Here is a 22006-nt window from a genome sequence, read left to right as displayed (position 1 = left end):
TCCAGGGGCTCCTGCAATGTAATGGTCCTCCTACCTGAGGCCAGACCTCACCAGAGGAACTCATTTCTCTGAGTACAAGAGCCCAGGAGTGGCTGTGTGTGATGGCTCATGCCTGTAATTCCCAGCACTTTGGGAGGCCAAGGTGGGCAGATCACTTGAGGCCAGGAGTTCGAGACCAGCCTCGCCAACATGGTGAAACCCTGTCTCTACTAAAATATAAAAGTTAGCCGGGCGTGATGGTATGTGCCTGTAATCCCAGCTATTCAGGTGACTGAAGCACGAGAATCACTTGAACTCGGGCAGCAGAGGTTGCAGTGAGCCAAGATTGTGCCGCTGCACTCCACCCTGGGAGACAGTGAGACTCTACCTCAAAGGAAAAAAAAAAAAAAAGCCCAGGAGCTTAGTTTTTCCTCTGAAGTCACTCTACAAACATGGTCAGCAACATATAAAATTAGCCTTAGGATTTTTTTTTTTTTTTTTTTTTTTTTTGAGATAGCGTCTTGCTCAGTCACCCAGGCTGGACTGCAGTGGTGAGATCACAGCTCATGTGTTCAAGCCATCCTCCCACCTCAGACTCTCAAGTAGCTGGGCCCACAAGTGTACATCACCATGCCTGGCTAATATTTTTATTTTTTTGTAGAGACAGGATTTCACTATGTTTCCCAGTCTGGTCTCAAACTCCTGGGCTCAAGGAATCTTCCTGCCTTGGCCCCCCAAAGTGCTGGGATTACAGCTATGAGTGCCCATGTCCAGCCCCACCTGAGAACATTTAAATCATAAACTTTCCAGACTGGTGTACTCAGCCTTCACTCTCTTAGGTAGAAATCCCGAGTCTGCTGTAAGCTGCTCATTGGAATGGCCTGAACGGAAAAAAGGGGTTTCTTTTCCAGATGTTGTTTTCTGAATTGGCTGGGTAGGTATTTGTAGGACGATGAGGGGTTATTTGATAAGGAGTCCACAGGGAGAGTTTTCTCAGGCTTCCGATGAAATATTTTCTTTATGCAGATGTGGCCGGCTTGGTGCTTAATAAAGCTTTGCTTAATTTGGATGCCTGTGGAATTATACTTGAAGGGACTGCTATTCAAGGGACCCAGTGGAGGGGCGGCTGTTAGTTCCTCACAAGCTCAGATGTCTTTTTGTAATAGAGAATACAGCTTTCCAAAAAAAATCACAGGCAGCTCCTCATGAACTGGACTCTGAAGAGGGGAGGACGCTCGGGTGCCTCCGTGGATCTGGCCTCCCTTCTGAGTTGCTGTCACCCCTGGAGTCATCCACGGTGGTCGTTCCTGTTTCAGATCCTTAGAGGTCTCCCCACTGCTCTTGGGTAGAGCCCAAGCTGTTTGCTGGTCCCACCAAGCTCATCACAGCATCACCCTTCCAGCCCTGCCAGCTTTCCTCCCAGCTGTCCTGCTCCCCAGTCCCACCTACAGTGTCTCACTTTCCGCCAAAATACCCTGTGCAGGTTCCTTCCTGCCAGAAATGCCGTTCTCCCTTCTCTTCATCTGGTAAACTCCAGCTCATCCTTCAAGGCCCTGACAGAAGTTTCTTGGGGAGACTTCTCCATGGACCCCAGGTAGAGGGAATCAACACCCACAGTGCCATGAGTGATCTAGTACAGCCTTATCATGCACAAATTGTTTGGTTATGGCCTCGCTAAACAGAGAGGCCAGGGATCAATTTATTGTCTTCAATTTTCTTTCTTTTTTTTTTTTTTTTTTTTTTTTGAGACAGAGTCTTGCTCTGTCACCCAGGCTGGAGTGCAGTGGCACGATCTCAGCTCACTGCAGCTTTTGCCTCTTGGGTTCAAGCGATTCTTCTGCCTCAGTCGCCCGAGTAGCTGGGATTACAGGCACGCGCCACCATGCCTGGGTAATTTTTGTATTTTAGTAGAGATAGAGTTTCACCATGTTGGCCAGGCTGACCTCGAACTCCTGACCTCAGGTGATCCACTTGCCTTGACCTCCCAAAGTGCTAGGAATTCAGGTATGAGCCACAGTGCACCCCACCCGTTTTTCTTTCTTTGCCCTATCTGTGGCCCCTCCATGCAGCACGATGCCTGGTGAGCAGTAGCCATATGGGGGAGGCCACACTTCCCAAGCTGTGTCCCACCTATTATTTCATCTCAGCAAGGCTGTCCTGACCACAGCCCTGGGGTAAGGTGCCCATGTTTTGGACCATGTGAACCTTGCTTCCCCTATGCCTGGACTTACAGTGAATCCTTGGAAGCCAACCCATAGGCTGGCATGTGACCTGTGATGACCTGAGAAAAAAAAGATGAACCATCAGATTCTGCTTTTAGGCGTGTGAACTAAGAGACATGGGAAGAACTGGCAGGAGAAGAGAGAAGGGGCGTCGCTGAGTCACATGAAGAGGAAGGAACAGGAGGAGTGAAGACGTGGGGATGGCCGCCACTGTAGTGCCTTGAGCTGCCCTGGCTCCCGGGATGCCCTCCAGCTCTTGTCTCTGGGAAGCCTGGCTGGGCTGTAGCTACCGTTCTTGATTTCTGAGATCAGTTCCCTTTTGTGGTAGCCGGCCTCCAAGATGGCCCCATGACCATCGCCTTCTGGTATTATAGCCTCCCACACTGAATAAGGTAGACTGGCATGACCAATAGGATATTCCAGACGAGATGGTTGTGACTTCCAAGACAAATCATAAAAGATACTGCAGATTCTGCTGTGGTCCTTGAATCACTGCCTCTGAGGAAAGCCAGTCACCATGTGATGAAGACACTCAAGCAGCCTTGTGGAGAGGCCACATCCAGGAGGAGCTGAGGCCCTCACTGACAATCAGCACCAGCTTACTACGCGTGTGCGTGAGCCACTGTGGAAGTGGATCCTCCCGCCCCAGTCAAGCTAAAACCACTCAGCAAGCTGCTCCCAAATTCCTGACCCACAGAAACTCTGTGAGATGATGTTTGCTGTTTCCTGCAGCTAAGTTTTGGAGTAAAGTATTAGGCAGCAATAGATAACTAATATACTTTTTTGTTTCTTTTCAACAAAAATTCTTTGTATTCGCTTGTGTATAAGCACTTGCTAGTTGCTTACTGCTGACGTGTGGTTGGAGGCCCGACTACATACTAGGGGCAGTTTATGCCCTGGAATTAGCAGCTGCTCCACTAGAAGCATAGAAGAAGAAATCCCTCTCTCTCTCTCTCTATATATATATATACACACACATACACACTATATATATATAGTATACTATATATATATAATATATGTATATTATATAAACCAGTAACACATTACCTAGCTTTGCTGTGTTACCATTTTTTATTTATTTATTTTTTTTGAGATGGGGTCTCAGTCTGTTGCCCAGGCTGGAGTGCAGTGGTGCGATCTCGGCTCGCTGTGACCTCCGCCTCCTGGGTTCAAGCGATTCTCCTGCCTCAGCCTCCCAAGTAGCTGGGATTACAGGCATGTGCTACCACGCACAGTTAGTTTTTTTATATTTTTAGTAGAGATGGAGTTTCACCATGTTGGCAAGGCTTGTCTCAAACTCCTGACCTCAAGTGATCCACCTGTCTCGGCCTCCCAAAGTGCTGAGATTACAGGTGTGAGTGACTGTGCCTGGCTGTATGTTAACATTTTTTTTTTTTTTTTTTTAGATGAAGTCTCACTCTGTCACCCAGGCCAGAGTACAGTGGCACGATCTTGGCTCACTGCAACCTCCCTTCCCGGGTTCAAGCAATTCTCTGCCTCAGCCTCCTAAGTAGCTGGGATTACAGGCACCTGCCACCACATCCGACTAATTTTTATACTTTTAGTAGAGACAGGGTTTCACTATCTTGGCCAGGCTGGTCTTGAACTCCTGACCTTGTGATCCATCTGCCTCGGCCTCCCAAAGTGCTGGGATTACAGGCGTGAACCACAGTGCCTGGCCCTATGTCACACATCTCATTTGACCCTCTTAGCAACTGACATAGATATATTATTCTAGATCTCAGATATAGTTACAGCTACAGATTATCTTTATCTTGAGAACTTTTGCATTAATGCCCAGATAAAGCATATTTTGCAGTTTTTTTTAACTTAAATATAGGATCAATATGTTCATTTATGCAACAAATATTTACTGAGTTCCTACCATGTATGAGAAATGTGAAGACATAGAAAGGAAGCAAACATTAATCTTGCCTTCAGGGAATTTATAATCTAGTAGGAGCATTAAAACATGTACATAAATATCACCTCTGTTGTGAGGCTATAGAAAAAAAAACAAGATATACAGAAATAAGTAAAACTATGCAGAAACTTCTAAAGCCCTAACCCCTGGGACTGGGTAGTGGCCTTGTCCTGGGTGTTGTACTAAAAGCTTGTTTTGTTTTTTTTTTTTGGAGATGGAGTTTCACTTTTGTCGCCCAGACTGGAGTCCAGTGGTGCAATCTCAGCTCACTGCAACCTCCACCTCCTGGGTTCAAGTGATTCTCCTCCTCAGCTTCCCGAGTAGCTGGGATTACAGGCATGCACCACCACGCTTGGCTAATTTTTTATGTCTTTTTAGTAGAGATGGGTTTTCATCATGTTGGCCAGGCTGGTCTTGAACTCCTGACCTTGTGATCCACCCACCTCGGCCTCCCAAAGTGTTGGGATTACAGATGTGAGCCACGGCGCCCAGCCCATAATCCCCATTTTACAGATAAAGAAATGGAGGCTGGGAGATATTCATTAAGCCATTCCCATGCTTTTAACTGTATCACTCTATTATCTGCAAAAAAGATAGTAAAGAAAGGCAAAGATTGGTGTCCATGTATTTTCTGTTTTTTAGTATCGTACTTTATTAAATACAAAAATATGCCACAAAGCCGGGCGCGGTGGCTCACGCCTGTAATCCCAGCACTTTGGGAGGCTGAGGCGGGTGGATCACAAGGTCAGGAGATCGAGACCACGGTGAAACCCCGTCTCTACTAAAAATACAAAAAATTAGCCGGGCGAGGTGGCGGGCGCCTGTAGTCCCAGCTACTCGGGAGGCTGAGCCAGGAGAATGGCGTAAACCCGGGAGGCGGAGCTTGCAGTGAGCCGAGATCGCGCCACTGCACTCCAGCCTGGGCGACAGAGCGAGACTCCGTCTCAAAAAAAAAAAAAATGCCACAAAATGTATTTGGTGACGACTACCAGAAAAGTACAAAATCATTTAATAACTGGTTTTCTGCACCTTGATTTGTCAAGAAACTCATAAGTAAATGGAAGGTATCTAATAAGTACTTACTGCAGTTACTTACTGGAGTGAACAGTTTTGAGAACAAGAAGAAAACCTGTAACTCTGAAAATGGTTTTTTGTTTCTTTCTTTTTTTTTTTTTTTTGAGAATGGGTCTCTCTCTGTTGCCTAGGCTGGAATGCAGTGGCGTGATCTTGGCTCACTGCAACCTCCACCTCCCAGGTTCAAGCAATTCTCCTGCCTCAGCCTCCCGGGTAGCTGAGACTACAGGCATGCACCAGCACACCCGGCAAATTTTTTTATTTTTAGTAGAGATGAGTTTTCACCATGTTGGCCAGGCGGGTCTCGAACTCCTGACCTCAGGCAATCTGCCTGTCTCGGCCTCCCAAAGCACTGGGATTACAGGCATGAGCCACTGCACCCAGCCTGAAAATTATTTTACATCCCATTCATAGATCTCTTCAAAAGGTCTACTTTAAAAATAAATCACATAAAGAATTGTTTAGACTTGTTTGATGATGCCTCAACTTCAGAACATTTGCAAAGAAATCACAGGTAAAAGCAATCATCTCAATACAATTAAATGTTAGTTTAAAAAAAAGTTTCCTTTAAAACAGTGGTTCCCAAAATTTAGCATGCGTCAGAATCTCCTGAGGGAAGCTTGTTAAAATATAGAATGCTGGCCTCCTCCCCAGAGTTTGCTACAAGTTTGCAGGTGGTTCTGATGCTGGTGTGGGCACAACACTTTGAGAAGCACTGCTTTAAGACTTAGTCTGTAGAATTCAAACTAATAAGCAGTGCCCATATGCCTTTGCTTTTTCTAATAGTAAATAAATAAAAGAACATTTCAGGTAGCTCCATCAAACTTGAAGTCTTTAGACCCTTGAAATGTTCTACTGAAATAGAACATATAATTTATTAATCTTGGCTCACAATCGTTCCCATGAGTTCAAAAGACAGAACTACAGGACAGTCCTGAATAATCTATGACTACATGAAAACATTTATTTACACGTCCTCTACAAAATGTATTTACAAAACACATAGCAACTATTAGGGTACACGGACTTTGTTTCTATTTTCGCCATGCTTCTTCTCTATAGGAAATCCAATATGAAATTATAAAGAGTACTGTACTGAAGGCTGGGCGCGGTGGCTCACGCCTGTAATACCAGCACATTGGGAGGCCGAGGTGGGTGGATCACCTGGGGTCAGGAGTTCAAGACCAGCCTGGCCAACATGGTGAAACCTCATCTCTACTAAAATATAAAAATTAGCCAGGCACCGTGGCGGACGCCTGTAATCCCAGCTACTTGGGAGGCTGAGGCAGGAGAATCGCTTGAACCTGGGAGGCGGAGGTTGCAGTGAGCCAAGATCGCATCACTGCACTCCAGCCTGGGGGACGGAGTGAGACTCCGTCTCAAAAAAAAGAAAGAAAAAAAAAGTACTGTACTCAGAATGAGAACTTCATCTATCAATACCCACATAAATAACAGTGAATTGTCATACTTGAGACTCAGATTCAAGAACTTCTTCATCAGGGGAGCAGTCATATTCCACAAAATATATTGGTCCATCTTCATTTCTAACCATATACTGTAATGAAAGGAAGCCTCGGTTATCTGTCCGAATAGATACCTGACAAGACAGGACTAATGCCTTTGTAGAGGGTTTCAGTAAGTAAATCTTGTATCTGTTGACTTGGGTCTGATGATAATGAAATGCTTCCATCAGATCAGAATCTTTGGGGCAGTCAAGGTGGGAACTTCCTACATTTCCAAAAGCAGATAACCTGAAACAAGGCTTGTCAGGAGACATGGTAATTTGTAGGACCTCACTCGTCATATCCAATTCAGAAAAAGCTTCATGGAGCCCCTCTGACTGCAGAATTTTATCAGTAACGTTGGTGCTGTAGAAATTAAAGTCCAGGTCCCTTCAGGTTCCTGTGTGTTGATTTTGCAGACTGCCGCCGCTCCTCCTTCCTCCAGGAACAGCATCCAAGGGTCGCCATAACCTTGCTAACACATCCGAAGTGCAGTTCAAGTCTCTGGCATAGGACTTGATCCAAAAATAGATAAACAGTCTAAAAGGACAATTAAATTAATTCGAAAAGCAACAGACTCTTCCTGAACTTTAAGCTCTTGAAATATTCCAGCCTGAATAAAAGCATTTGCTTGCACACATTTTGCATTTTCCATTGTTACTTTGATTCCATTTTTAGTTGCGAAATGTGTGCCACATTTTCGGAAATCACTAGCTTTTAAGATAGTGGAGAGATTCCTAACGTTGTCAAGGCTGGCCACAAGGCTGTACTGATCATTCTCGTCTTGGGTCTGTTGGGTCAGGAGGGGCATCGCCCACTGCACATTCAGCCCTGAGGGATGCTCCTGGGGCCTGCTCCTGAAGATTGCAAAACACCTTTGCAGAGGGGTCTGGACGCTGGAGAGCCCCTCCCGGCAAATTCCCTGAGGAGGGGCAAGAGCTCCAGGAAACCGCAGAGGAAGTGAAGCAGCTCCTGCCACTCTTCGGATCAGCCTTCCACCTCCCGTTCAAGCATTTTCTTGTAAAGATAATGAAGAGTTAGTTCATCCAAAGATAATGATCAAATTAGTGGAGGGCCTCTTGAAAACAATCTGTTCTAAACTGAAGTCAACTGGGTTCTAGCCACAAGTTGCTTTTACTACTCCTCCCCTCAGACAGTTGGTGGTTTTTGCCAGAGAAGCCCCACTGTTCTCTGTTGGTGCAGTCATTTTTGCACGACTCACCAGGCAGTTTTTAGCACAATTTAGAAACACCAGGGATAGCAGGATTACTAATCATGCTGTCTGCTGATGTAAACTCTATTTGGATACAATAATGTTTTTTAAATAACCTCAAATACAATTACCACCCTGAGGATGGGGCTGGTTGAATGACTACAGAAATATCATTCAGATAGTTCATTAACTAATTACAGAGCACCACAAACAGAGCCTGCTGCCAGGGAGGAGCCATGGGGATGATTCACAGGGCTGAGCTCAGGGGCCAGAGCGATGTTCAGTTCTTTTCTGGTGCTGGCATCACAAGGTGGCACTCTTGACTGAGACAGAGGGGCTCTTTCCTCCTCTCCTGTCTCTCTAGAATCTGTGGGAAGGTGCTACGGGAGGCACAGAAATACATGCCAGGGTCACACGGCTTCAAAAAGCTCTCTTCCTTTCCCTCATCACTCACTGCACGTGTAACTGAAGACAAAGTCTCAGGCCGGGTGCGGTAGCTCCCGTCTGTAATCTCAGCACTTTGGAAGGCCAAGGCGGGTGGATCACCTGAGGTCAGGAGGTCAAGACCAGCCTGGCCAACATGGTGAAACCTCATCTCTACTAAAATACAAAAATTAGCCAGGCATGGTGGCGGGCGCCTATAGCCCCAGCTACTCGGGAGGCTGAGGCAGGAGAATTGCTTGAACCCGGGAGGTGGAGGTTGCAGTGAGCCAAGATTGTGCCACTGCACTCCAGCATGGGTGACACAGCGAGACTCGGTCTCAGAAAAAAAAACAAAAAAACAAAGTCTCAGAGAGCTCTGGGCAGGCAGGTTGCTGGTCGCCTATTTAGTTACTGAAGCTGTTGTATTTTGCTTTCTTGAGGGGTTTGAGCACTGCATGGAAGAAACGTTTATTAGGGACAAATGGGCCCCACTGCCGTGCTGCCTGGGAGCACTTGCCAGAGGATCTTGGGTCTTCACTACACAGGACAGGAATGACCACCCGCCAGCTGGGCTGGTTGTAGTGCCAGCACATGGTGGGGTTAAAAAAAATCATTTAAAGTTATAAAAGTGTTTGCAAAGCATATGGGAGCCCTGCTACTTTGGGCAAGCCTCTCTCTGAATCTTGGTTTCTTCAACTGTAAATGGGGTTAGTAGTAGTGGTATCCACCTCAGAGTTATTGGATCAAACAATATAAAAAATGTGAAGTGCTTAGTATAGTGTTTGGCAAGAAGCCAGGGCTCAGTAAATGTGTAGGCCCTTCTTCTCATTGTCATTTGGCTTCATGTGCACTTACATATGGCCTTCAGAGGAGAACAGATTCAGATCTCTGTTCCTTAGCCCCAAGCATGCACCTGTCAGCATTCAGGCCCATGGTTATTTGGCTAGCCTTGTAATGATACTAAAGACTAACTCCTCAGAATGTTTCTTCTGAACTTTCAAAATCAATGACAGTTGCACACTATCTCCTTTGGAGCAAATGTCCCCCCAGCAGACCCTCTCCCCACCTTGTTTTGAAAAAAAGCATTATTTAAGGGAACTATAACTGAGCTGGCTGGCTGTACTACTTTATTTTTCTATTTCCCTCCAAAGTGAATGCCAGACATTTCTAGGCCATTTCTAGGATTAACATTTCTCAGCCTAGTAAACACACCCATCTGGATTCAACACGGGGAGCACCAGCACTCCAACCGTTTCCTGTAATCGGCTTGAAGGATCCAGGGTATAAGCTTGAAAATTAAATTCTAGAAGTGATATTTCCATCCTGGAAGCTGTTTCAATTACAGCTTCTTGCAGATGAACCTCAGATAAGCGGCAAACTTACAAGTCCTGGCGCGGATGTAATGAGTCTGCCCGATGGGAACCTGGCCATGCTACAAGGAAGAGGCTGCCTGGAGGCTGAGAACACAATCACTGGACAGAACGACAAACCTGCACTGAGCACCTGTGGCGCTGCAGACATCCGGTGAGACTCTGAGAACAACAGGGAGCCAAACGTGGGCCCCATCCTTAGAGACTTTTGGTCCAGTGGAGGAGATGTATTACCAGGCCATTTCTATGTAATCGGCTAGGATGGTGCTCAACCCTGGTGCTGTGAAAACATTAGCCCAGCTTGGGGTTGAGGAAGTGATCCCTGAGCTGAATCTCCATAATTAAGTAACAGTCAGTTGTGTGCAGTAAGGTGGAAAGGATATTTGAAGCAGGGGTTAAGAGCAAGCAGAGACCCAATAATATGGAACAGGTGTGTGTGTGTGTGTGTGTGTGTGTGTGTGTGTGCGTGTCCATGCATGTGTATCTGAGTCTAGCCAGCCCAGTATTCAAGAACAAGAAAGGGAGTGCCCAGGGATTAGCTGGGTATACCTTTGTCCTTTACCATCATTTTTAGCATCAGAAAGTCCTTCAGAAACTGCCCCAAAATCTTAGGTTCAAGACACCAGATTTCTTTTTTTTTTTTTTTTTTTTTTTTGAGATGGAGTTTCGCTCTTGTTGCCCAGGCTGGAGTGCAATGGTGCAATCTTGGCTCACCGCAACCTCCGCCTCCCGGGTTCAAGCGATTCTCCTGCCTCCGCCTCCCTAGTAGCTGGGATTACAGGCATGTGCCACCACGCCCGGCTAATTTTGTATTTTTAGTAGAGACGGGGTTTCTCCATGTTGGTCAGGCTGGTCTCGAACTCCTGACCTCAGGTGATCCGCCCACCTCGGCCTCCCAAAGTTCTGGGATTACAGGCATGAGCCACTGGACCCGGCAAGACACCAGAGTTCTAGGGTGTAAGATTCAGAGCCCAGTGAGTCTTCCCAAGGTTTGCAGAGGTCAATCTTTCGCACTTCTAATCTTTAGATTATAGTGGGGTTGCAGTATTACTAATAGAATTAGGGTTCAGTAGGTGTCCAAACAGCCAGTCCATGGAAGCTGAGGAACCTGAGCCCAGAGGGAAACTTCAGGACACACAGCAATCAATCCTGGAACGTCTCTGAGTTTCAGGGCAGTTTTGGAGGTCATTAGGGAGGTATCAGTGGGCTGATCTGATAACAGATGCCACCTTGCTGACTGTTCTTCCAGTGTGAAAATGACTCGGGAGCACAACGGAGGCTCCTTTTGAAGGCTGGTCCATGAAGCAGGAGCCTCTGTTCTTTTTTCTTTTTCAGAGACAGGGTCTTGCTCTGTCACCCAGGTTGAAGTGCAGTGGTATGACTGCAGCTCACTGAAGCCTTGAACTCCGCAGCTCACGTGATCTTTCTGCCTCAGCCTCCTGAGTAGCTGGGACTACAGACATGTACCACCACACTCAGCCAATTTCTTTCTTTTTTTTTTTTTTGAGACGGAGTCTTGCTCTGTAGCCCGGGCTGGAGTGCAGTGGCCGGATCTCGGCTCACTGCAAGCTCCGCCTCCCGGGTTTACGCCATTCTCCTGCCTCAGCCTCCGGAGTAGCTGGGACTACAGGCGCCCGCCACCTCACCCGGCTAGTTTTTTGTATTTTTTTTTTTTAGTAGAGACGGGGTTTCACCGTGTTAGCCAGGATGGTCTCGATCTCCTGACCTCGTGATCCGCCCGTCTCGGCCTCCCAAAGTGCTGGGATTACAGGCTGTTCATTTTTTATATGTTGCACAGTATATTATTCCTTTTTTACACTATTGATAAAAACATACCTGAGACTGGGAAGAAAAGGGGGTTTAATTTGACTTAGAGTTTCACATGGCTGGGTTGGTCTCATAATCATGGCGGAGGGCGAAGGGCACTTCTTACATGGCAGCAGCAAGACAGAATGAGGAAGAAGCAAATGCGGAAACCGCTGATCAAACCATCAGATCTCGTGAGACTTATTCACTGTCATGAGAACAGCACGGAAAAGACAAGCCTCCATGATTCAATTACCTCCCCCTGGGTCTCTCCCACAACACGTGGGAATTCTGGGAGGTACAGTTGAAGTTGAGATTTGAATGGGGACACAGTCAAGTCATATCACACAGTTTGGGTGAAGGATGCTTAATAAGGGAGGGTGCGACATGCAAAAACTGTGACATCTGGCTGCCATCAGCTCCTCCGCCAGCGCCCCAGCATGGGAATTAGTGGAGCACCAGACAGTCCTGAGTTCAAGTCAGTCCTAACCTTGCGGTTGTTTGTGAGACTTATACCACTTAATTTCACAAAGTGCCAAGTTTAAATGGGGACAGTCAAGCTTACGGGTAGTTGTGGGTGTCAAATGAATGTACATATGAGGTCTGGCATCACAATGAGTATTTTAATGGATTTTATCCAGATGCCTCCAGATGCTGTTGGATAAAAGGTTGCAGCTGACAACTGACCTTGATTTTTCTTGTTACTTGGGCGTCAGTAGTGTTGCCCTTCAGTTTGGAGGCTCCCCTTAGTGTCACCATGGTGGACAGTGGGGTCAGCCCATCCATAATTACACTCAGAAAACCAGAGGCAGCAGTACCTGAGGGCCTCCAACTTGACCTTTCCTACTCCTGCTTCTACTGAGCTCTGCCTATGAGGCTTCTCAACCACCTCTCAACACCAAACTGTGAGAAAAAGGGTGCCTGCCTAGAAGTGACACAACTTGAGTTTCTTCTTCTTCTTTTTTTTTTTTTTTTTTTTTTTTGTGAGACAGGATCTTGCTCTGTTGCCCAGGCTGGAATGCAGTGGCATTATCACAACTTGCCGCAGCCTCCATTTCCCAGGCTCAAGTGATCCTCCCATCTCATTCACCTCAGTAGCTGGGACAACAGGTGTGTGCCACCACATCCAACTAATTTTTCATTTTTTGTAAAGACAGAGTCTCACCGTGTTGCCCAGGCTTGTCTCAAACTGCTGAACTCAAGTGAAGCTCCTGCTTCAGCCTCCCAAAGTGCTGGGGTTATAGGCGTGAGCCACTGGCCCACTGCACCTAGCACAACCTGGGTTTTCATTCGCCGCCACAATAGAACTTGGCACTGAACACTTCTATTGCCTCTCTTGGTTTCAAAATTCCAGAAGAAGGGAAGATTTTAAAATATTTAATAGTGTTATTTTTATTTTAGAAGTAATGCAGATTCATTTAAAAAAGAAAAACCCACCACGAATAGTATAGAATGCTGAAGTTGAGTCACTTGACTTCTCCTGGCCTCAGTTTCCTAATCTATAAATGGAAGATAATAGTAATACCTTCCTCTTAGGGTTATTATGTAGATTAAATGGAAGGTAGGAAAGGCACTTGGTGCAATGCCTGGCACAGAACAAACATCTGATATATGTTAGTGATTACCATTATACCGATTGTACATCCAGAGATGACTTAGACTCTCTTTCCAAAAATAACCCATGTTTACAAGAAACACATTTGCACAGAACACTCATACACAGCGAGATGTTACACTTAATGCTCTGCAACTTGCCGTTTTCACTTAACAATAATCTTGAGCATGTTAATGCCTATTAATTCCCCACACTCTTAAAATAACTGGGCAGTATTTTGTTGAATGGATATACCGTAATTTATATGACCAAAGGGGAACATTTAAAATACATAATTACATATTTGCTCAAAGGTTTTATAGTTGAAAATACAGGCAAACAACCGTTTGAATAACTCAAACACATTTTCAAAATTTACAAATGTTACAAACTGGACCTACGTTATGTACAAACAGCACTGCTGAGAGACAGACTGGAACCTCGAATCAAAAGCACCGTGGGCCAAAATGGACAAATCTAATGGGGCAGGTTAAAAGCAGTATAAGTTACTATACTTATTCCAGATTCATTTGGAACAGAATGGAACATTAAAGGAGGTGTAATAGTTGTTTGTTCAAGCTCTTAACTACAATATAAAGGGACCAGTGATTTCACTATTGTATTTTCCAACTGGCTTCCCAGCACCTCGAATTCAATCAGTGTCCTGCTGTGCAGAGGTATTTTGAAATGCGCCAAGTTTTAATTGAAGTGGAAGTGCATGAAACCAGAGTTAATACCAGGAGCAACAGGGAGTCGAATTTATGGAGGTAAACTGTTGCTAGCTCTGCATTTCCACTCCTTTTGGCTGCTGGGGTCAGTTGAAATTGTGACTGTAGACTGGATGGTTGGGAGCTGAGCCGCACTGGGTCACAGGTACAGCTGTGGTAATTCTGCCGGGCTTTGGGTTTTCACAAAGAGGCATGCTACAGGGTCCAGCGGCCTAGGCCGAATAGCACCTGGCATGCCTTTCACCAGTTACTATGATGCCTACTGGATGCACCAGGTACTGTGCTGGGACCTAGAGGTACAATGGACAAGAGGAGACTGGTGGAGCTTAGATTTTAGTTGGGGAGACTGACACAAACAAGCAAGCAAACAAAACAGATAGAGCTTATGTATGAGTCCATTTTCACACTGCTATGAAGACACTACCTGAGACTGGGTAATTTACAAACAAAAAGTTTAACTGACTCACAGTTCCGATTGATCCTCCCATCTCATTCACCTCAGTAGCTGGGACAACAGGTGTGTACCACCACACCTAACTAATTTTTTATTTTTTGTAAAGACAGAGTCTCACCATGTTGCCCGGGCTTGTCTCAAACTGCTGAACTCAAGTGAAGCTCCTGCTTCAGCCCCACAAAGTGCTGGGGTTACAGGCGTGAGCCACTGGCCCCCTTCAGCACTTCAGATGTGCTGAAGGGAAAGCAGACACATCTTACTGTGGCAAAGCAGGAGAAAGAGAGAGCTCAGGGGAAAATGCCACTTTTTTTTTTTTTCTTTGAGACAGAGTTTCGTTCTTGTTGCCCAGGCTGGAGTGCAGCAGCACGATCTTGGCTCACCGTAACCTCCGCCTCCGAGGTTCAAGAGATTCTCCTGCCTCAGCCTCCCCAGCAGCTGGGATGACAGGCATGCACCACCACGCCCGGCTAATTGGGAAACTACCACTTTTAAAACCATCAGATCTCATGAGAAGTCCCTCACTATCACGAGAACAGCAAGGAGGAAACCACCCCCATGATCCAATCACCTCCCACCAGGTTCCTCCCTTGACATGTGAGAATTACAGTTCGAGATGAGATTTGGGTGGGGACACAGAGCCAAACCATGTCAGTTTATAATTAGCACTGTGAAAGAAATAACCAGTGATGAAATAGAGAGTAACAAGGGGAATAAGGGGAATCCACTTTCCATAGGAGATGAAGAAGGTGACCGCTGAGCAGTGACTTGATAGATGAGAACAGCCCAGCTCTGGGAAAGGAAAGCAGAAAGAACAAGGGCAAAGGCTTTGGGGTGGGAAAGAGCTTTGTATATTTGATGAACTGGAAAAGAAAAAAAAACCCGGGAGGCTAAATCAGAGCGGAGAAAAGGAGAAGAAACTAAGGCAATAGGCCATATCCTGCAGGGTTGTATAGACCACAGCAAGGAGTTTGGATTTCATTCTGAATGCTATGGGAGGCCACAGAAGACATTAAGAACACAGTGGCATAGCCTGATTCCTATCTTTTCAAAAGGATCACTTGACTGCTGTGTGGAGAATGCATTGAAAGGAGGGAGGCCAATGGAGAAGACTGCAGTTTCCCTTGCAAAAGATGATGCTGGTGGAGGCAGAGGCTGCAGCAACAGATTTACAGCTGTTATCAGTCACCTCCGGCAGGCCAGAGTCTTCGGTAGGCTTCTCTGGTAGGCTCCAGAACACAAAAGTTCTCCAGGGCTTCTCAACTAAGTCACTCCCCAATGATCTCTCAGGCAACTGCCCGGTGCAGAGGCAAATGTCTGGTGCAATAGGGGTTATGGGACACATTAAGACAGACACCTGTCTCACTGGAGAGACCAAACATCCCCACATGAGGAATTAAATTATAAAATGCCAGGCCTCCGGCATTGGTGACCAAGAGCACTAGAGTTAGAGGAAGCAGAGATGACTTGTCATCACCGCCGACACCTGTCTTTGGAACCCTTGGCAGAACTCTGTATAATCACCTGGTATAGGAAAGGTCTATACCACCTTTCTTTTCCCCAGACAGGAATACGACCAATGCCATCTCCCACGCTGAATATACCCAGACCTCTTTGGCAGCTTTACCTACCCGCAACACACATCTGTTTTTGTTTGTTTGTTTTGAGACAGAGCCTGGCTCTGTCGCCCAGGCTGGAGTGCAGTGGCGCAATCTCGGCTCACTGCAACCTCTACCTCCCAGGTTCAAGCAATCCCCCTGCCTCAGCCTCCCCAGTAGCTGGGATTACAGGCGCCCCCCACCTGTAATCCCAGCTACCATGCCTAGCTGATTTTTGTATTTTTGGTAGAGGCGGGGTTCCATCATGTTGGCCAGGCTCAAGACCACCAGGCTGGTCTGGAACTCCTGACCTCAAGTGATCTGCCTGTCTCGGCCTCCCAAACTGCTGGGATGACAGCCGTGAGCCACCGTGTCTGGCCTACACCTGCTTTTTAAAGAGGTGCTAAAACCCAAATGGATTTTTTTTTTTTAAGACAGAATCTCCCTCTGTCGCCCAGGCTGGAGTACAGTGGCATGATCTCTACTCACCACAACCTCCACCTCCCAGGTTCAAGCGATTCTCCCACCTCAGCCTCCAGAGTAGCTGGGATTACAGGCATGTGCCACCACACCCAGTCCCAAATGGATTTTTAATGTTTGGCCTATGGTAGAATAGATATTTAAGGTCCAGCTCTACCTGGTGATTTTTGCCAGCAACCCTCTGATGCAGGAGAACAGAACGCCTACATCACAGGCTCGGGACTAAACAAGTGCTATGTAAGTTCAGAGAAGGCAAACCCCTGGACAAAGCACCTTGGAGAGGCAGGCCTGGGGCTGAGCTTTGACATATGTTTTAAAAGCTGGATTTGAGGATGCAGGGCATTCAACACATGAAAAAAAACCGCACACACACACACTCAGGAGTGTTCAGGAAACAGTACTGGATCAACCTGGATGGAGTCAGAAGCTTATGTCTTTCACAAGGAGAAAAGGGGTAGAGCTGTGGTATCAAAAAAATAAAAAATCACCTGGGCACAGTGGCTCATGCCTGTAATCCCAGCACTTTGGGAGGCCGAGGCAGGTGGATCATGAGGTCAGGAGATTGAGACCATCCTGGCTAACACAGTGAAACCCCGTCTCTACTAAAAATACAAAAAATTAGCTGGGCGTAGTGGTGGGCACCTGTAATCCCAGCTACCTAGGAGACTGAGGCAGGAGAATGGCATGAACCTGGGAGGCAGAGCTTGCAGTGAGCCGAGATCATGCCACTGCACTCTAGCCCGGGTGACAGAGCAATAGCAATACTCTGTCTCAAAATAAATAAATAAATAAATAAATAAATAAATAAATGCCAGTGTGATTATTTGAAATATAGGTGGTTGGGGGCACCAGGCACAATGGCTTGCACCTATAATCTCAGTACTTTGGGACGCTGAGATGGGAGAATCACTTGAGCCCAGAAGTTCAAGACCAGCCTCAGCAACGTAGCAAGACCCTGTCTCTACAAAGAATTTTTTAAAATTAGCCAAGCATGGTGGCATGTGCCTGTAATCCCAGCTACCTGGGGGGCTGAGGTAAGAGGATTGACTGAGACTGCAGTGAGCTATGATTATGTCACTGCACTCCAGCCTGGGGAACAGAATAGGACCTGTCTCAAAAAAAAAAAAAAAAAAAAAAAAAAAAGCTAGGTGTGATGACCCACACCTGTAATCCCAGCACTTTGGGAGGCTGAGGCATGTGGATCATTTGAGGTCAGGAGTTTGAGACCAGCCTGGCCAACATGGTGAAACCCCATCTGTACTAAAAATACAAGAAAAATTAGCCAGGCATGGTAGCGGGTACCTGTAATCCCAGCTACTCAGGAGGCTGAGGTAGGAGAATTGCTTAAACCGGGGAGGCAGAGGTTGCAGAAAGCCCATATTGCACCATTGCACACCAGCCTGGGTGACACAGTGAGACTCTGTCTCAAAAAAAAAAAAAAAAAAAAGAAAAGAAAAAAGAAAAAGAAAGAAAGAAATATATGTGGTGGGTAGGGAGCCATTCCACTGTTAAGCAGGGTGTGACTTTTCTCTCAGATTGTTTTGAAGACCTTCTCTTTGTCTTTGGTGTTCTCTGGCTTTACTATATTGTGTTGGGTGTGGATTTCTTTTTATCTATTTCACCTAGTATGTATTTTTATTCCTATTGTTATGGGCTGAATTGAGAATTGTGTTCCCCTCCCACCACCAAATTCACCTATTGAAGTCCTAGCCCCATGGCCTCAGAATGTGGTTGTATTTGGAGATAGGGTCTTTAAAGAGGTAATTAGATTAAATGAGGTCAGTAGGCTGAGTCCTAATCCAACATGACTGGTGTCCTTATAGAAAGAGATTAAGGCACAAACCTACACAGAGGGGAGAACACGTGAAGACACAGGGAGAAGACGGCCACCTGCAAGCCAAGGAGAGAGATTCAGAAGAAACCAACCCTGCTGACACCCTGACCTGAGACTTCTAGACTCCCGAGTGGTAGGAAAATTAATTTCTGTTGTTCAAGCCACCTAGTCTGTGGTGCTTTGTTAGTTCAGTGCTGGCAAATGGATACCCTGATATCTAAGGATGCATGTCTTTTACATTCTGTAATGTAAGGATGCATCTAAGGATGCGTGTCTTTTACATTCTGGAAAATTCTCAGCTGTTTCTCTTTGGCTATATTTCCTCTTCAGCTGTTTGGCTCTTGTTCTTTTTCTCTGCCCTCTCCTAGCCTGCAATCTAATGAATATTAAACTTATTCTCTCCTCCCTGCCCCATGACCTCTTCTGTGTTTCCCACCTCCTTCCTGTCCCCATTGCAGGCAGGGCGATTTCTTCAGATCTCTCTTCCAGTTCACTCATCTTCTCAATATCTGCATCAAATTTGGTGTTTGTTTGTTTGTTTGTTTAAACAATTGTTTTACATTTTTAAAGTTTCATTTCTTTTTCAAATCTTACCTTTGGCCAAGTGAAATGGCTATGCCTAATTCCAGCACTTTGGGAGGCTGAGGTGGGAGGATTACTTGAGGCCAGGAATTTGAGACCACCCTGGGCAATACGGTGAAATTCCCCATAGCTATAGAAAATTAGCCAGGTGGTTGGGTGCGGTGGCTGACACCTGTAATCCCAGCGCTTTGAGAGGCTGAGGCAGGCAGATCATCTGAGGTCAGGAGTTTGAGACCAGCCTGACCATGGTGAAAACCCATCTCTACTAAAAATACAAACAAATTAGCTGGGTGTGGTAGCGCCTGCCTATAGTCCCAGCTACTTGGGAGACTGAGGCAGAATTACTTGAACCCAGGAAGCAAAGATTGCAGTGAACCAAGATCACGCCATTGCACTCCAGCCTGGGCAACAGAACAAGATTCTGTCTCAAAAGAAAAAAAAAAGTGTTCATGTAATTAAATAATAAATACAATTGTTTGGGCATAACGGCTCATGCCTGTAATTCCAGCACTTTGGGAAGCCAAGGGCAGAAGGACTGCAGGCAGTTTGAGACCAGCTTGGGTAACATGGCAAGACCCCCATCTCTGAAAAAAAAAAAATAGCTGGGCGTGGTGACACGCACCTGTAATCCCAGCTACTGGAGGGCTGAGATGGGAGGATCACCTGAGCCCAGGAGGTGAAGATTGCAGAGAGCCATGATTGTACCACTGCACTCCAGCTTGGGCATCAGACTGAGACCCTGTCTCAAAATAAATAAATATAATTGCGATAAAGTAGTATTTTAAATAAGAAAATAATAGAAGCACAAACTCAGAACCTCTGGTGGCGAAACAGAAGAGAGAGAAGGAACATATAGATATCAAGTGTGGGTGATACATTCATTCTTAGGTTGGGTGGTGAATTCCTAAGAATTCAATTTATTCTTGACAATGTCATATGTTTTATATGTATATATATAATGAGTAACATATTACATCTTGTTTTGAAATAGCATTTTGTTTAGGGGAATCAGAAAGGCCCATATTCAGTTAGACACAGTGGCTCATGCCTGTAATCCCAGCACTTTGGGAGGCTGAGGTGGGCAGTTCACTTGAGGTCAGAAGTTCGAGACCAGCCTGGCCATCATGGTGAAACCCCGTCTCTACTACAAATACAAAAATTAGCTGGGTGTGGTGGCTCACACCTGTAGTCCCAGCTACATGGGAGGAAGAGATAGGAGAATCACTTGAACCCAGGAGGCAGAGGTTGCAGTGAGCCAAGATTGTGCCATTGCATTCCAGCCTGGGTGACAAGAGTGAAACTCCATCTCAAAAAATAAAAAGAAAGAAAGAGAAAGAAAGAAAGGAAGGGCCATATTCTACCTCTGGCCAATCACATCTACCTAGACCTAGTTCCAAAGCAGGCAATGGAGGGTAAATGGAAGGCCAGCCAAGGGATTGTGGAATGTTCCTCCAAACCCCACTGGAGAGAGTGGATAGGCTGGGCTGGACCCACAGCTGCCCGCTGTGCCTGAGTTGATCAAGCTGTGAGGACTGTGTACAGGTTCCAAGGTTGAGGGTTTACTTCCCTGATGCTCAGATTTGAGTCTCAGATGCTGGTCTGTGATATGGGACAAGTCAGTTTTACAGGGATCCGCCATCGTTTGGAAGAATGGATGCAGAGAGCAAGACCAAGAACAACACATCCCCTGGAGCCAAGGCAGAGCTGGTGCAGGTCTTGGGAGGAGAAGGGAGAAGGAGGACGCTCACTCTCGAGTGAGGGTGCCAGCTGCCCTTCAGTGTTCCTGTGAGGTGGCATCAGGGGATCCAGGGTGGAGAGCCACACCCTCATCCGACGTCCCTTTTACTCAGTAACTGTCAGGTGGCCAGTGTAGCCCACTTCAGAGGAACTCCCCTTACCTTGAAATCAGGCATGGGGTGGGAGGAGGACAGGAAGGGGCCCTGTATTCCTGCTTCTGGAGGACAGCCTGCTTCAAACAAGGCAGTTCCCGTTTAACATTTTAAAAATCATATTACCACAGTTCCTGGAGCCTATAATACATGTTTCCTTGCTTTCTTTCCCTTCCCCTCAAGGTGCCTACCTTCTCTAGGACGAAGAGCTTACCCAAACTTTTTGATCACGAAGGGTGTCGAGGTGCCCTTATTCCCCGCTGGGCCAGCAGGCTGGAGGCTGTCTCCTTAGGGACACAGCTCCCTCTGCTGGCTCACCAGTCACAGCCTTCAGGATGCAGAACAGAGCCCTTCCCCCAGCAACATCAGCTTCAAATAATTGTCATCATAACCTGTGACTATCTGCTTCTCATAGAGGACGAACGTCTGTTGATATGTAGCTTAATAGTGATAATATGGAGTATGGCAAAGGCGGGAGAGTCAGCCGGGGCCCGGTGCAGCAGTGACCTTTGGTGTGCTTCTTAATTTCCTTGAGCCTCACTCTTCTCTTTAAAGAGGATATAATGGATCCGTATATCATTCAGGGTACAGTGAGGAAAACAGAAATTATGGTACAGATGCTCCTCAGCTGATGGGTTTATCGGGATGCTCCACCTCCCGATAAACCCATTGAACATTGAACATATGCTATATAGGAATTCAACTTTCAATATTTTTGACTGGGTTTATCCCATATAACCCCATTGTAAGCTGAGGCGTGTCCTGAATGCTACTGCTTTTGCACCATCATAAAGTCGAAGAATCATAAGTGGGGCACTGTGTGTAGTTGTTTTTTTGTTTTGTTTTGTTTGTTTTTTTGAGACGGATTCTCGCTCTGTTGTTAGGCTGGAGTACAGTGGTGCAATCTCGGCTCACGGCAACCTCCACGTCCTGGGTTCAAGCGATTCTCGTGCCTCAGCCTCCCGAGTAGCTAGGATTACAGGCATATGCCACCACACCCAGATAATTTTTGTATTTTTAGTGGAGATGGGATTTCACCATGTTGGCCAGGATGGTCTCAAATTCCTGACCTCAAGTGATCTGCCTGCCTTGGCCTTCCAAAGTGCTGGGATTACAGGTGTGAGCCACCGCACTGGGCCGTGTAGTTTATATAACAGACAGAATGGGTGGGAAACTGTTGAACATATGTTGGGGGACTGGAGAAACAAATGGGTATTTGGGGGTTACAGAGAACAACTACAGGAAGCCTGGATGACTTAGAGTGCAGTTTATGCCATGGGTGCAGAGGGGAAAGGAAGGAATGAGGTCCTGAGAACAGTTTTTTCCTGTCCCAA

At 46.2% G+C, this 22006-nt stretch overlaps 1 pseudogene; it reads right to left on the bottom strand.

Annotated features, from left to right (window-relative positions):
* Window positions 1–6664: 6664 nt before the first annotated feature.
* On the bottom strand, window positions 6665–7515 carry LOC703469 (cell cycle checkpoint protein RAD1 pseudogene; annotated as a pseudogene).
* Between the last annotated feature and the right edge of the window lie 14491 nt (window positions 7516–22006).

This window comes from Macaca mulatta, chromosome 9 (genome assembly GCF_049350105.2).
Source record: "Macaca mulatta isolate MMU2019108-1 chromosome 9, T2T-MMU8v2.0, whole genome shotgun sequence".
Taxonomy (NCBI): Eukaryota; Metazoa; Chordata; class Mammalia; order Primates; family Cercopithecidae; genus Macaca; species Macaca mulatta.
This window is presented reverse-complemented; position numbering and strand designations above follow the sequence as displayed.